This window comes from Carettochelys insculpta, chromosome 17, assembly GCF_033958435.1.
Source record: "Carettochelys insculpta isolate YL-2023 chromosome 17, ASM3395843v1, whole genome shotgun sequence".
NCBI classification, from domain to species: Eukaryota; Metazoa; Chordata; order Testudines; family Carettochelyidae; genus Carettochelys; species Carettochelys insculpta.
In genome coordinates, this window is record NC_134153.1 from 3387068 (window position 1) to 3400987 (window position 13920).

Genomic DNA, 13920 nt, shown 5'->3' on the forward strand with positions numbered 1-13920 from the left:
ATGACCAGTCATCGGGGAAGGGCGGCACTGCCTCCTCCCCCAGCTAATCAGAGAGGGTCATCCGTGGGTGTACCTAGCAACAGAACCACCTGCGCGTGGACTCAGAGACACAGGGAGAGGCCTGGAAGCAGCCAGGGTCCTTGCTCACAGCATCACGGTTCCAGGCTCACACTGACTCACTGTAGCCCCACTCTGCAGCCCCCAGGGCTGCCCCAGGCACAGAGATCTGGAGAGGGCCCATGCGTGGGCTGACACCGCGTGCAGTGATCTGTGATCAGGGAGGTGGGGTTTTTTATCAAAATTAATTTCCTTTTTACTGTCATGTGAGAACTCAAAGCTTTGTACACCTGCAGGGTGTATTTTCATTTAGTCTGCAAAGTCTCTTTCCAATATATTAATTAAAGTTTGTGCCTAACATACAGTTTCACCAGACCTTTATATTTTGCATCCATCATCATTTAGGACATAATGCATTTTGCCATCAGTAATTCCTCTACTTTTTGGAAGCATGGGGGCGTCACTGAACACTAATTAGGGCCAGTTAATTATCTGAGCAAGCCTTCCAAAGCTACTTCTGTGGTTCAGACTACCAGAATTGTTGGCCCAACAAGCTAACAATTTAAACAGATGTAACAGGGTGGGCTTTTTTTTAAAGAGATGGCAGCCCATGGAAATCCACAGAGATCTCTTCCTGCTATGGAGGAAGCTGTGACTCTGCAGCTCTAAACTACGCTGCAGCATGAGAGAGAACTGTGCCTGCTTCCCGCCTGGAGATGGAACAAGCCGGATTCTGATCTGGCACTGTGAGGGATGCAGAGACAAGCCAGGACAGTGTCTGTCTGAGCCAGTGTCACTCCGGGCCAAATCCAGCCCAGGGTTCTACGTGCAATCAGATAAGAAAACAGACAGAAGCAGCCCAAGTTCTCATTGTCGCTGGTGGAAGTGAGAGGAGAATAGGCCCATGGAGGCTACGTCTACACGTGCAGCCAACATCGAAATAGCTTATTTCGATGTAGCGACATCGAAATAGTCTATTTCGATGAATAACGTCTACACGTCCTCCAGGGCCGGCAACGTCGATGTTCAACTTCGACGTTGCTCAGCCCAACATCGAAATAGGCGCAGCGAGGGAACGTCTACACGTCAAAGTAGCACACATCGAAATAGGGATGCCAGGCACAGCTGCAGACAGGGTCACAGGGCGGACTCAACAGCCAGCCGCTCCCTTAAAGGGCCCCTCCCAGACACAGTTGCACTAAACAACACAAGATACACAGAGCTGACAACTGGTTGCAGACCCTGTGCCTGCAGCATAGATCCCCAGCTGCCGCAGAAGCAGCCAGAAGCCCTGGGCTAAGGGCTGCTGCCCACGGTGACCATAGAGCCCTGCAGGGGCTGGAGAGAGAGCATCTCTCAACCCCCCAGCTGATGGCCGCCATGGAGGACCCAGCAATTTCGACGTTGCGGGACGCGGATCGTCTACACGGTCCCTACTTCGACGTTGAACGTCGAAGTAGGGCGCTATTCCTATCTCCTCATGAGGTTAGCGACTTCGACGTCTTGCCGCCTAATGTCGAAGTTAACTTCGAAATAGCGCCCGACGCGTGTAGCCACGACGGGCGCTATTTCGAAGTTGGTGCCGCTACTTTGAAGTAGCGTGCATGTGTAGACGCAGCTGGAGTGTCTGGGCATACAGGTGCCCAGCTGTCAATGGCTGAGCCACACGAGTTAGAAGAAGATGGCTTGAACCTACCTTTGTTCAGAGATTCTGCCCATCCAAGTGACGTCGGACCAGCCTGCTGGGCCTGTGAGTCTCACTTCTCGCCTCATGGCTGCCAGTGTCCACCAGCCCCTGCACACTTATCTGCCCAGCAGCTCCACATGGAGAACAGCTGAAAGCCCCCTGTGACAGGTTGGGTCACAGGGGTCCCCTGGGGCTGTTTTCTGGTGTACTGGACATGCCACTGAACCCGCCTGCCTGATCTCTGGGGCGTCCCTCTACCCTGTCCTGCTGGGCCAGAAGCTCTGGTCTCCCCCAGCCAAGGCATGGCGTTGGGGTGACCACCCCCCAGCAGAGCCACACAGAAGCTGACTCAGCTCAGTTCTGGCAGTGCTCAGGTATAAGGCCACAGACATCACCCGTGGGCACAGTCCCAGAGAGGGATAAACCCCAAATAAATCCGTTTGGCTCGGTATGGACGTTCCACACGGCGAAGGCTCTTTATCGATGAAAGAGAGAGATGCGCAGTGCGTGCTCACCCCATGCTTGGGTCACAATTATTTACACTGGGCCTGCTAATAAAACCAATGTATTTTGGTGAAGGACAGTAAACCCTCGATTTCGTGGACTAAGAAGGGGAGAGGGTGTCCGTTAAGCCTGAAAATCTGGTAAACCCGAGGGTTTACGTCTCACCCAGCCCTGCCCGGCTTCCCCAGCCCCAGTCCCCTCCTCCACCCAAATGCCGGACACTCACGTCCACTGCGGCTGGAGCCCTGCTGTGGCTGGAGCTTCCGAACCTGCTGTGGCCACGAGAGCTGGCTGGTGACTCTGCTGCAGCCACCGGAGCCCTGCCACGGCTGGAGACTGCGGCTTGGCCACCAGGGCCAGCTGGAGCCCCTGCCACGGCTGGAGGCTCCCTCATAGCCTGGAGGAGCTGCTGCTGCAGCGGCCATGTGATCCTCCCACCAGGCATGGGGCGCATATGCGAGTTTACCCCACCCCTCATGGGAGGGCATGTGGTGGCTCCGGCGGTGGCAGTCCTGGATGAACCACAGGCTCCAGGCTCCACAGCTTCTCTAGCTGCAGCGGCTGGAAGCGAAGGCCCCTCCAGCCATGGTAGCAGCGGCAGCTCTGGGTAAGTCCCTAACATACCCTTTTGCGGGGTGGAGGGAGTTAGGATTTTATGGGCCCTGATTAAGAGGACTTCAGGAACAACGGGGGACAAGGGAAAGGATGACCGTTGTTCTTGAAATCTGCTAAATCAGGGTCCATAAAATCAAGGATTTACTGTATATAAAGTGGGCTTTAAGTGACTGGCAGTGAAAACAGTCACATCAAAGTAGGTTACTAAGCTAAAAGAAGCAAAACACACTAGCAAATCCTAATACACTAAGAAACTTGTTACATGCAAATTCTTACCCCGACTGTTGTTCTAATCATCTCTTTCGTGAGTTAGGCAGCATCTTGGGTGGTCATTGGGGGTCTCAATTGTCTGGCAGATCCCTATTGTTTGGTTCCCTCCTTTATATTCCTTTTGCCCAAGGTGGGAATTCTTTGTGCTCAGTTCAGATTTTTCTCACCTTGAGTAGAAAAGTACCAGGTCCAAAATGGGTTCCAGCATCAGATGACCAGTCACAATCTAGGCTTAGCTTAAAAAACAAAACCATTCACAGATTGTTACCTTGAGTACCAGGCCATTAAGTTTCCAAGGAACCAGTAATGGCTCTCGTTAGCACATTTAGAATTATAAACAGATTCACACATCATATATCTAACTTCACAAACAAGAGTGATACATGCACAGAAATAGAATATCCACATTCAGCAGATTGTAACTTTAAAAACAATATGTTCCATGATATATTTTGCCTAAAGCATCTTTGAGTTATGCATATGCATAAGCCAATTTTCATAAAGCATGGTGGGGCTGTGACACCTCCTCCACAAACCGTTTCTCAGCGCCATTCCAGGCAAACCTCCAAAGCAGCGAGTGCTCCGCCCAGAGCCTCTTCCCCCACTGATGAAGTGGGTCTTTGCCCATGAAAGTTTGTGCTCCAAAATATCTATAAGGTGCCACAGGACTTTTTGGTGTTTTTGCAGATACAGACTATCACGGATACACCTCTGATACGATGACTCCCTTGTTCCTCTGTGCTTGCTCACTCACTGGGAGCAGCAGTACCCTTTCTCCAGTTTTTGTTCTGAGCAACAGGAACTTTCCTGTTGTCCTTGGCAGGGTCTCCTGCGGTCAGAGGAGAGGGAGGGCTGGACGCACTCAGATTTTGTTTTTTGTAAGAAACCCTCTCTTGTCTCCTCTGGCTCTGGCTGCTCCAGATCAGCTGCTGGGTTATTTTCACCCATCTTCTCATTGCTCTCGTCTGGCCATGCCATCCAGGCCAGACATCAGCAGAGGCCAAGGATCTGAAGGAGATTGTGGAGGTCCAAGTGCTTTCCTGGCCCTGGATGTGGTCTCTCCAGAAACCTTTGCAAGCACTGACTAAAAGCTCAGCATTCTTCTCGACGTGTCTCCATTTTTACCATGGCTTTTTTCCTCTGGTCAGATTTTCAGCATCTAGTTACAGCTAATGGAACGGGAAAGCTTTACTGTTGTTCTTTTGTTTGGCTTTGGTTTTGGTCCTCTGTTGACATTAATTCCCAGCTACGGCTGCAGTCATCTGAAACACTTTGAACTGCTCGTGTTTTTCTTTGTAACTTGTGGGGTGAGAATCTAAACATTCCTGGATTGACAATGTGACATGGAAATGAATTATTGTGAAGAAACCCCTTTAGGCTGTTGGAAATCTCTTCCTCAGTTTAATATGGGCCTATTTTCATGTGTTGAGTCATGAAGGTAGGCGTAGTGGTGACCTTTCTAAACAGGAATTACTGTACATTGGTTTGACTTGATCTTTATTACTTACAGTAACAGGAGGAGTGTGTTACCTCAGAGGGCAAAAAAAAAAAATCCCCTCAGGGCTGGAGTGTGTTAATAGGTGGCCCTTGAGGGAAAGGCCAAGTTCAGGTGCTGCTCCTGGTCTGTGGAGAAGCAGGTCTCTGTCCTTCCCAAGCACAGCCCCCAGAGATACAAGCCACCATCTGACATGCTGCAGCTCCCTGCTGCACCCTTGGGTGCCATCTGGCTCCTGCCCCCTGTTGGGCTGGTGACCTGGCCCTTTTGGGGCGAGAGGTTGACCTTCACCCTGAAGCTGGCGCCCTGTGTCAGAGGGTTTCCTGGGCTCAGCTGATACATGGGTGGACTCGAGTTTTTATCGCCTACCTCTTGTCCTTGAGTTTGGAGCTGGGCTGAATTGGAGAGCCCCACTAACCTCCTTGGGGTCAGCCACCAGTGTGGCAGCATTTCTTATGGCCTCTCGCTGTCTCCTTTGTCAGCAAGGACATCCTGGGGGAGTCCCTCACCCCTGCTCTGGGCCTTTATGCAGGATAGGAAGCTAAGGGCCCTAAAAGCCCCATATCTTGCTGGGAGAAGATGCTCCCTGAGCAGGTCCCACAGGAGACAGCCATGAAAATTCCTTCTGATGGCCATCCTTGCGAACTGTGGCCTACTACATCAGGAGCAGGACTGCCTGGTGTGGTTGCTGTAACTGGGAGAGGGCCCCTGGGCTGAATCAGACTGGGGCAGCCCAGGATCAGATGGATGCAAAGGTGGCTTAAAGCCACGTTTCTGCCAGGGCCCCCTCCTGGCTGCGATTTCTGTGCCACAAGTCTTGTAGGTCTCACTCATGGGCTTTCAATCTCCGTTCCCCCAGGAGTTTTTCTGTTCCTGTGCCCAGCTCTGTTCCCACTGCACCCTCCATGAGAGAGGGGACCCAGAGCAGAGCCCAGGCACCCAGGTGAAGGCTCCCAATCATTACGGGGGACGGGAGCTAGCCTCTCTCATCAGTGACATCCTACGACCTATTTGTGTGACTGGTCTTGGTCCCAGCACAGCGGCAGACGTTCTTTGGGCTCCACCTTGTGCAGGGGCTGCAGGGAACATTTCAGGGGACTGTCCTTGTGCCTAACATTGGAGCTGTGGCCTCTGTGCAGATCCACTCTTCTTGCAGTGTAGGTGTTGGGCTTTCCCCACACAGCAAGCCAGAGGTCAAGACATGCTCTCCAAAGTCTGATGGCAAAAAATGCACCAGTTTCACTTACCTTCCTGCCAGCCATCTCTGGTCAACTGTACCACAAGGAGGTCCCTTCTGCAGCTATCCGCAAGGGCTGGCCTGGCCCTGCAGGGTAAATTTATCCAGACAAGTAACAGACATCCTGCATAACTGAGGCTTGCTGCCGGCCAGCTCTGGGGCGGAAGCGCATGTCAGGAAAGCCTTGAAAAGAAGGTTTGCATTTTCTATGTTGCTCCAGTTCCCTGGGGGTGGCTGGTGGGGGATGCCAGGGTCCCGGTCACAGCCCTGAGGCCATTTAATAAAAACCCAGAGCCAGGGACTGCAGGCGACTGATCACTGGCAGAGAATCTGGGTCGTGCGCTGCCTCCCAGTTGGGAGAATGTCCCAAACGGGCCCCTCTGTCTCTTGGGGCCTGGGGAGTTTCTCACAAACACACATTCTCTGGATGAGGCCAGCTGCTCTCTTCTGATGTCTTCTACCTCTCTGTCCTGCAGTCCACTTGGACTAAACCCCAGGAACTCCCCTTTCCTCTGGGGCTGGCTGCTCCCTGCAGCCCTGGCCTGGCTGGAGTGGTCTTTCACCCTGGGCTTTGCCTCTGAAAAGATCTGGGGGGAAGAAATCCACCGAGGCCCAAGGCCAGGGTTGAATTCAACTCATGGCTCTCACATCACTGTCACAGCCTCTCTGTTCCCTGGCTGCCTCCGACAGCCGGCTCTGATGGCGGGAGAACAGCACCACTTCCTCACGGAGCCTCCAGCACCAGCTACGCGCTGGTGTCCCTCCAGCCTGGGCTGCTTCAGCACCGAGACCTCTCCGTGGCCCCCCGCACCCCGACTGGGACAGGCCCCAGGCCCCCTTTCTCTCCAGGTGTGAATGCAGGGCGTGCCAGCAGAGGGCACCACACACCCAGCTCGGCTCCAGGTGAGGGGTGTGAAAGGGCAGAGAGCAGAGCCCTTCCTCCCTCTCTCTCCCACACACACACACACACACACACACACACACACAGGGCATGCGCTGTGGTTCCTCACTCCTTATTCAGCCATGGGGCAGTGAGAACAGGGCTCCGGCACCTGGGGCTTCGGTCGCCAAACCAGCTGTGTTCCAGGGATCCTGGTGGTGGCACAAGCCAAGCCCCCCCCGGCTTCAGACGCCGAGGAAGTTTGGACCCAGAGCTGAACCTTGCAGCTGGCCAGAGCTGCAAAGCCAACTGCCAGGCCCAGCCAGCTGGGAGTTCCTGGGAGAAGTCCGATTCAGCCCTGAGCATTAAGCGTACACCCCCGGGTACCTGGCACGTGCTGTGAGGCCACTGCAGGAGGGCTGAGGCTGGGCTGGGATGCTGAGCTCAGGAAAGAGGTGACAGTCCGTTCTGTGGACTTACGGAGCGCTGGCTGCCAGGGGCTCTCCACGCACTTGGCAGGGGGGTCCCACAAAGGTCCCAGCCAGCCTTGGCTGATGGGGCTGGACAGCCATATTGTCTTTCCTGTCCTGGCTCTAAGGACAGGGAGGAGAGGAACCTGCAGCTGCTGTAGCAGCACAGAGCCTGCTAGGAACAGCAGCAGGAATGAGACTCTGGGACGGAGGGCAGAGGGACGGCGCCAGCCCCACTGCAATGCATGGGGCTGGCATCTCAGGAAGGTGCCCAAGGGCCAGTGAGCTGGAGCTGGAAGTCTCCCCCAGGAGAAGACTCTTTCTGCAGAGCGGGGAGCGTAGGGTCTGTGAAGGGGTGGGGTGGGGAGAGCCAGGCTCCAGGGGACACCCGGCACAGCAGGGAATCTGTGGTGCCCCACCCAGCCCGCAAGGGGCCCATGAAGTGAGACAGCCACTCTCCTAACACTGCTTTCCCCACTGCCCCAGGGCAGGCTGTCTCCCAAGTCCCTGTTGCCAAGCCCGCCCCCTCCCAGGCCAGTCACCCCTTCCCCAGCAGAGGTGGGAGCCTGGAGCAGCACCAGTCCCAGGGGAGGCAGGAGAGCCCAGCAGCAGTGGATGCAGCAGGGCTTGGGCCAAGGCCTGGAAATGGGGATAGCGTTCGGAGCTGAGGGATGAAGGCCGGGGTGAGGGAGCTCAGCGGCTGGAGGAGCTGGATTCCAGGGACCAGTAGGGATGGGGAAGTCACAGCTGGATGCGATGCACAGAGAGGTCAGAACAGCATCCCAATCCAGGCGAGCAAATGGGGCATGAGGGAGGCCCCACCACCCAGGAGCTGCCAAGGACACAGTGTCTGAAGATGCACGAGTGACCCAGGCCAGCCTCCCAGCCTTGTTTGGCATGCTGGGGAGCAGGGGAAGGCCGGCAGGTTCCATGACCCCTTCAGGGCGGGGAGAGGCTGGCACTCTTGGCTAATCCACGCCAGCCCCCTGCCTCCGAGACCAGGCCCTGATGGCAGTAATGCAAACGCTGTGCGCGGGACATGGTGGGATGCCCAAGTCTGCAGGTGAGTGGAAAAGCACAGCCAGAGCTGTGCTGGGCACAGGCGCAGACTGTTAGGGGCAGGAGAGGAGTGAGCCGCCCCCCCCCCCGCCCCGTGCGTCTCAGCAGGACGTTAATGAAGAAGCTCTACCGCACAGCTGGCTGCATCCTGCCTGACCACAGCAGCAGAAGGAGCTTCCAGGGCTGGGGGCAGTGTTTGGCGTTGGGCCACTCCCTTCTCACTGGCATCGAAGGCATCAGAGAGGTGACACTGCTGCTACTTCCCTGGGAGAGGGAAGCCTCGTCCTTCTCTGCAAGGGCCCTGCACCGCGGCGGGGCTGTGGCTGAGCCCACTCCCTGTGGAAGGCCGGTTAATCCGGGGCCCTGGGCTCGAGAGAAGCAGTGAAGGACAGAGGGGCTCAGCTGCTGCTGCGGAAAGTTTTGTGGTGGGGCCTTCGCAGCCAAGTGCAACGGCCACGCTCCTGGCTGCCAGGCTGCATTATGGCGCAGCTTCCTGAGGTCCCTGCACGGGTCAGGTAGGAGGGCCCCTGCCGGCAAGCCCACCTGAAGCTGGGGTCAGGCCGCTGTAATGCTCAAGCAGGGACGGGCTTCCTGTTGTCAGCCTTCCAGCACACCAAGATGGTTCCTGTCTGGCCTTAGCAAGGAGAGGCTGCAGCTGGCTGCCTAGGAGGCTTCAGTCATGTATAAGCTGTTGATGTCCTTCCCTAAAGCTTCCCCACAGCTGGGCCTTGGAAGGTGGATCTCTCTGTGCCCTCCAGGGCTTGCTTTAGTGTCATCCTCCAGTCCCCACGAGCTTCTGTCTGGAACCAACCCGGCTCTGCCCCGCCGCAGGGTGGCTCAACACACTTGGTTTTCCGAGAGGGTCCTGGCATTTGGGGCACAGCTCAGGAAAGCGCAGGGGGGCAGAGGGAGGCAGACCTGGCTGTGCCGGGCCCCTCAAGTGGTTCATCCCCATCCCTGAAGCCTGCTCGTTTTGCGGCATGAGGGAAAACCTGGCGCACACCTATCTAGAATGCACCAGGTTACAGCCCCTGTTCCTGCTCCTTTTATTGAGGTTCTGGCTGCACTTCCCCCCACACCTGTTCTTCTTCGCACACTCCATATGTGGCCCCACAAAGTCGCGAGACCTCCTCGTCCACCTCCTCCTGGCCCTCGCCAAAGCTGCAATCTATCACACCCGGAGGAGGATGGTAGACGAGGGGCGCTGCTGCGACCATGGGGCCCACTTCCGTCCCTCCCTTATCTCGCGCATCCGGGCAGAGTTCTCCTGGGCGGCATCCACTGGCCCCTTATCCAGCTTCAAGGACCAGCGGGCGCTGTCCGGGGTTCTCTGCTTGGTGTCCCCCTCTGGTTCCCTTGTTTTACACCTGGGACCCTCCCCGCCTGCCCCTAGTTATTTTTTTGGTTTGTCCTAAGTATTCAGTTGAGTCTGGGTCTGGTAGCCACTCCTGATAGGCTGTGGGAGGGCTCTTGGTGGATCAGTTTAGCCTCACCACCACCACCACCACCAGCACGCAGCCAGTGCCCCAGCAGCCAAAAGGCAGTTGTAGCCATCCCCCCCTGGAGATGCCTAGTGGGGAGTGCTGGGGTGACTGGAGTTCCTTCCTCCCCCTCTCACTGACTCGCAGGACGGCTGCGGCTGCCCTGGAGCAGAGGTCTTCTGGAGCTGTGCAGGGAGGATGGGCATTCTGTTCCACTCGGTGACTGAATGGGGCATCTGGATTCCTTAGGGGCATTGAAAATGACAGCCCGAGCCTCTGGCTTTCCCATCAATGCACACAACGCTCCCTCTGGTCTGCAGGGGATGCTCAGATGGGTGCCTCCCGAGCTCCAGCGAGGTGCCCACACCTTAGAAATTCTGCTGTTCCTAGAGCCAAGTACAGTGCCCCCCAGGCTGCCTGGCACGAGAGCTCTCCCCAGACTGTCTCTGCCCCTACAGGTACGGCCCGGGGTGGGATGTTTGTGCCAAGCCCCAGCTGCTAGTGGCCAGTTGTCGGAGGCTGGGCGCTTGTGTGGACGGTGGAGCAGCACGTCCCCCTCTCCCAGTCAGCAGAGGCTCTGGGTGCGCAGCTGGGGCAGTTTCAGTAATGGCCTTGCCCCCCCATGAACGAGCTGGCCACTGTGGGAGGCAGAGGGCCAGGAGGGAGGTGGCGTTCCTCTGCTCCGAATGGAGACCCCCAGCCCCTGTCCTCTCCACCCACCGAGAACAAATCGACAAGCAGGCAGGGTGCCTGGGCTGGGCAGTGCCCCAGTGCTGAGCTGCAGTGTGCCATGGATCCTGTGCTCTGGCCTCCGGGATCGGTGCTGGGCAAAGCCTGTAGCGTATCCATCCTCCAGTGCTACCCCTCCATGCCTTTTGTCTCCCTGGAATCAGGTGTCTGCTGAGCCCACCTCCCCTGTGGCTCCCATCCCCAGCTGCCGCTGGGTGCACGCAACCTCAGGTGAGAGGAGCAGCTGCGGCTGGCTGGAATCATGCCACTTTGCTCCGGCCCAGTCTGCTGCTGCATGGTCAAGTGTCCCCCCATGTCCAGAGCGGGCACTAGTCATGCCAAGCAAAGCTGGTGCAGACAGCACACCCAGCTGGACTGAGCACCCCAGCACACCTTGGGGCTGGCTGGGTTGGCTGTGAGGCTGTGCCTTCTTGGGGGTTGAGGGAGGGTTTTTAGTCCTCATAAACCGGAGAGGAAGGGAACCCTGGATCCCTGGGAAGGGGTCTGGCCCCTGGGAAGTGGTTAGAGGTACAGGAAAGAGGGGATCAGCAGGGGAGAGGCAACTCATGGTCCTCCTTGGAGAGCGCAGGAACAACCTGCCGCTGAGGGCTCTGGAGCTGCCCCGTCTGTCAATGCACAAGATCCCGCTGCTGCTGGTGCAGCAGGGTGGGGACAGGATGTGACGCAGCCCAAGTGGGTGTCTGGTAACAGGACACTGTGCGGTGCCCCTGTGCAGCGACGGGGGTAACCCCGTGGAGACACCTGCTCACCCAGGGCACAACTGCAATGCTCTGATTGGCTGTCAGTGGTGTCACCCAATGGCCTGTGGGTACCCTGGCCCCACCCCTCCCCTCCCCTCCCCACATGGTATTTCCACCTGCCCTGTGTACCCCATTCCCCAGGGAGGTACCTTAAAGGGACACTTACTCTAAAAAGAGGTGGAGAACTTGGAAAGGGTCCAGAAAAGAGAAGCAAGAATGATCAAAGGTCTAGAGAACGTGACCTGTGAAGAGAGGCTGAAAGAATTGGGCTTGTTTAGTTTGGAAAAGAGAAGGGTGAGGGGGGACATGATAGCGGTTTTCAGGTATCTAAAAAGGTGTCATAAGCAGGAGGGAGAAAACTTGTTCTTTTTGGCCGCTGAGGATAGAACAAGAGGCAATGGACTTACACTGCAGCAAGGGAGGTTTAGGCTGGACATTAGGAAAAAGTTCCTAACTGTCAGGGTGGTCAAGCAGTGGAATAAATTACCAAGGGAGGTTGTGGAATCTCCATCTCTGGAGATATTTAAGAACAGGTTAGATACATGTCTGTCAGGGGTAGTCTAGACAGTACTTGGTCCTGCCATGAGGGCAGGGGGCTGGACTTGATGGCCTCTCAAGGTCCCGTCCAGTCCCAGTGTTCTTTTATTCTATGTCTGCCAAAACAGCCCCCCCTGCCCCGCCACTCCAGGCACTATGTAAATAAATTAGCCCATTGGAACAAACTGCCCCCCCAACCCCATCCTTTGCCCTGAGTCCTGACAGGCACTACTCCAGTTTAACTCTCGGTGCCTCCACTGGGCTGATCCAGGCAGGGAGGTGCTTGCTCGGTTCTATTCGACCAGCCGAGCCTGGCTGTCCTGGCCTGGAGCAGCCAGTGCACCTGTGAAGCAGTCTGGGGGATGAGGTGAGCCTTCTTTGGGGAAATCATGCTCTGAACTTCATCCGGGCTGCCCTGCCAGCGAATGACCCTCCAGCAGCTTGTTTACAAAGTGCTGATAATCCTCGGGGTGCTGCAGAACCTCCTCTCCCAGCGTCTCACAACCTGTAATTGGCCCTCTGGGAGCTGTGTCTGTGCTATAGACAGAAACACCAGCAGACAGAGCGACTCGGTGGTAATCTCGTCAAGGGTCAGGCCATGAACATGGGGCAGACCTGGATGGGACCAGGGGTCCTGTTCCCCACACTGCCTCCCACCTGTAAATTAACCTGAGGGGGAGGGATAGCTGAGTGGTTCATGCATGGGCCTTGTACACCCGGGATTGTGAGCGCAATCCTTGAGGGGGCCATTTAGGGGTCTGGGGCAAAGGAAAAAAAAATCTGCCAGAGATGGTGACAGACCTGCTGTGAGGACAGGGGACTGGACTAGGTGACCTCTCAAGGTGCCTGCCAGTTCTATGGGATAGATAGGTGGATTAGGTACATCTCCATATACAACTTGCCTGTTACCCTCCCTCCACAGAGCTTCTGCACCTGTCCTCATGGCTTGGACTGAAAGAAACTGCTTAGGTCCTGCTTGAGCTGTGTGTGGTGAGGTTCTGCATGGCTGGGTCTGTCCTGGGAACCTCTGTGTCATAGAAATCCTGTAACACTAGAGCGACGGGTGCTATCATCTCGGGGAGAGAGAGACTGGATGGCACCAGCAGCTGAACCTTCTGCCTCGCCTGGCCTGGCTGGGGAACCGTGAACACACGAATGGCCATGCTGGCTCAGACCAATGGTCCTTCCAGCCCAGCGTCCTGTCTTCTGACAATGGCCAATGTCAGGTGCCCTTTAACATTTTATTAGCATCATTTTCCATATTCCAGTTCCTAACACCCTTATCCCTGGCAGCAAGCACTGTGTGCCCCTGGCATGGGAGAGCACAGCTCAGAAGCAGGGGCTGCTGCCAGCCCAGCCAGGGGAACCCCTGTGTGTCAGCAGGAGCAGGGCTCAGAATCAGAGAGAAGCTGGCTCAAGGTGCCTCAGCCGGCTGGTGGAACGTGGATCTTAAAGGCACAGTAGAGCAGAGAAGGTTTCAGAGCTGCTATTGGGCATCGGGAGGCAGGTTCATACCAGGCTGCTGCCACTTGACCCCTCGTTTACTTGCCCCCACTGTGGAGCAGGAGGGCACCCTCTTGGAGAACCTGTTTGCTCGCAGAGTAACTGGCTCTGAGTAGCAATAGAGCTAGTCTAGGGTTAGAGCAGCTCTCTGCAGATTGGCTTCCTGGCGTTGTTAGTGAGCTGTGATATTTTACACCAGGCCACTTGTTCACCTCCACTGTAGGTCTGGAGCAGCTGGCAGTGGTCTGAAGGCTATTCAAGTTGCAGATGCCTGCTCTGGTTCCCAGCAGGAAGGCAGCTGCACCGCCAAATCACAGGACCGAGCCCATCACCCCCGAATGATGAAGGGTGAAAATCCCAGAGCATGACAGCACCAGCCCTGTGCGCCTGAGTGACGCCTCCCCGAAGGCCCTGATCTAACAGCACCATCTCCTGCAGCCCAGAGGACAAGGTTCATTTCCCTCGCGTGCTCAGGCATGTTGGCCCCAGCTCCTAGGCCCCCCAGGCCGGAAAGCAGGTCTCCTGCTCAACCCAGAACGATGGCTTCAGCTCTGCTATCCCAGGAGCAGGACTTGTCAGTTTGCTCTGGGTGACAAAGCTCTGTCTTTAGCTTTCCACCTCCTTCGGAAGCCTGG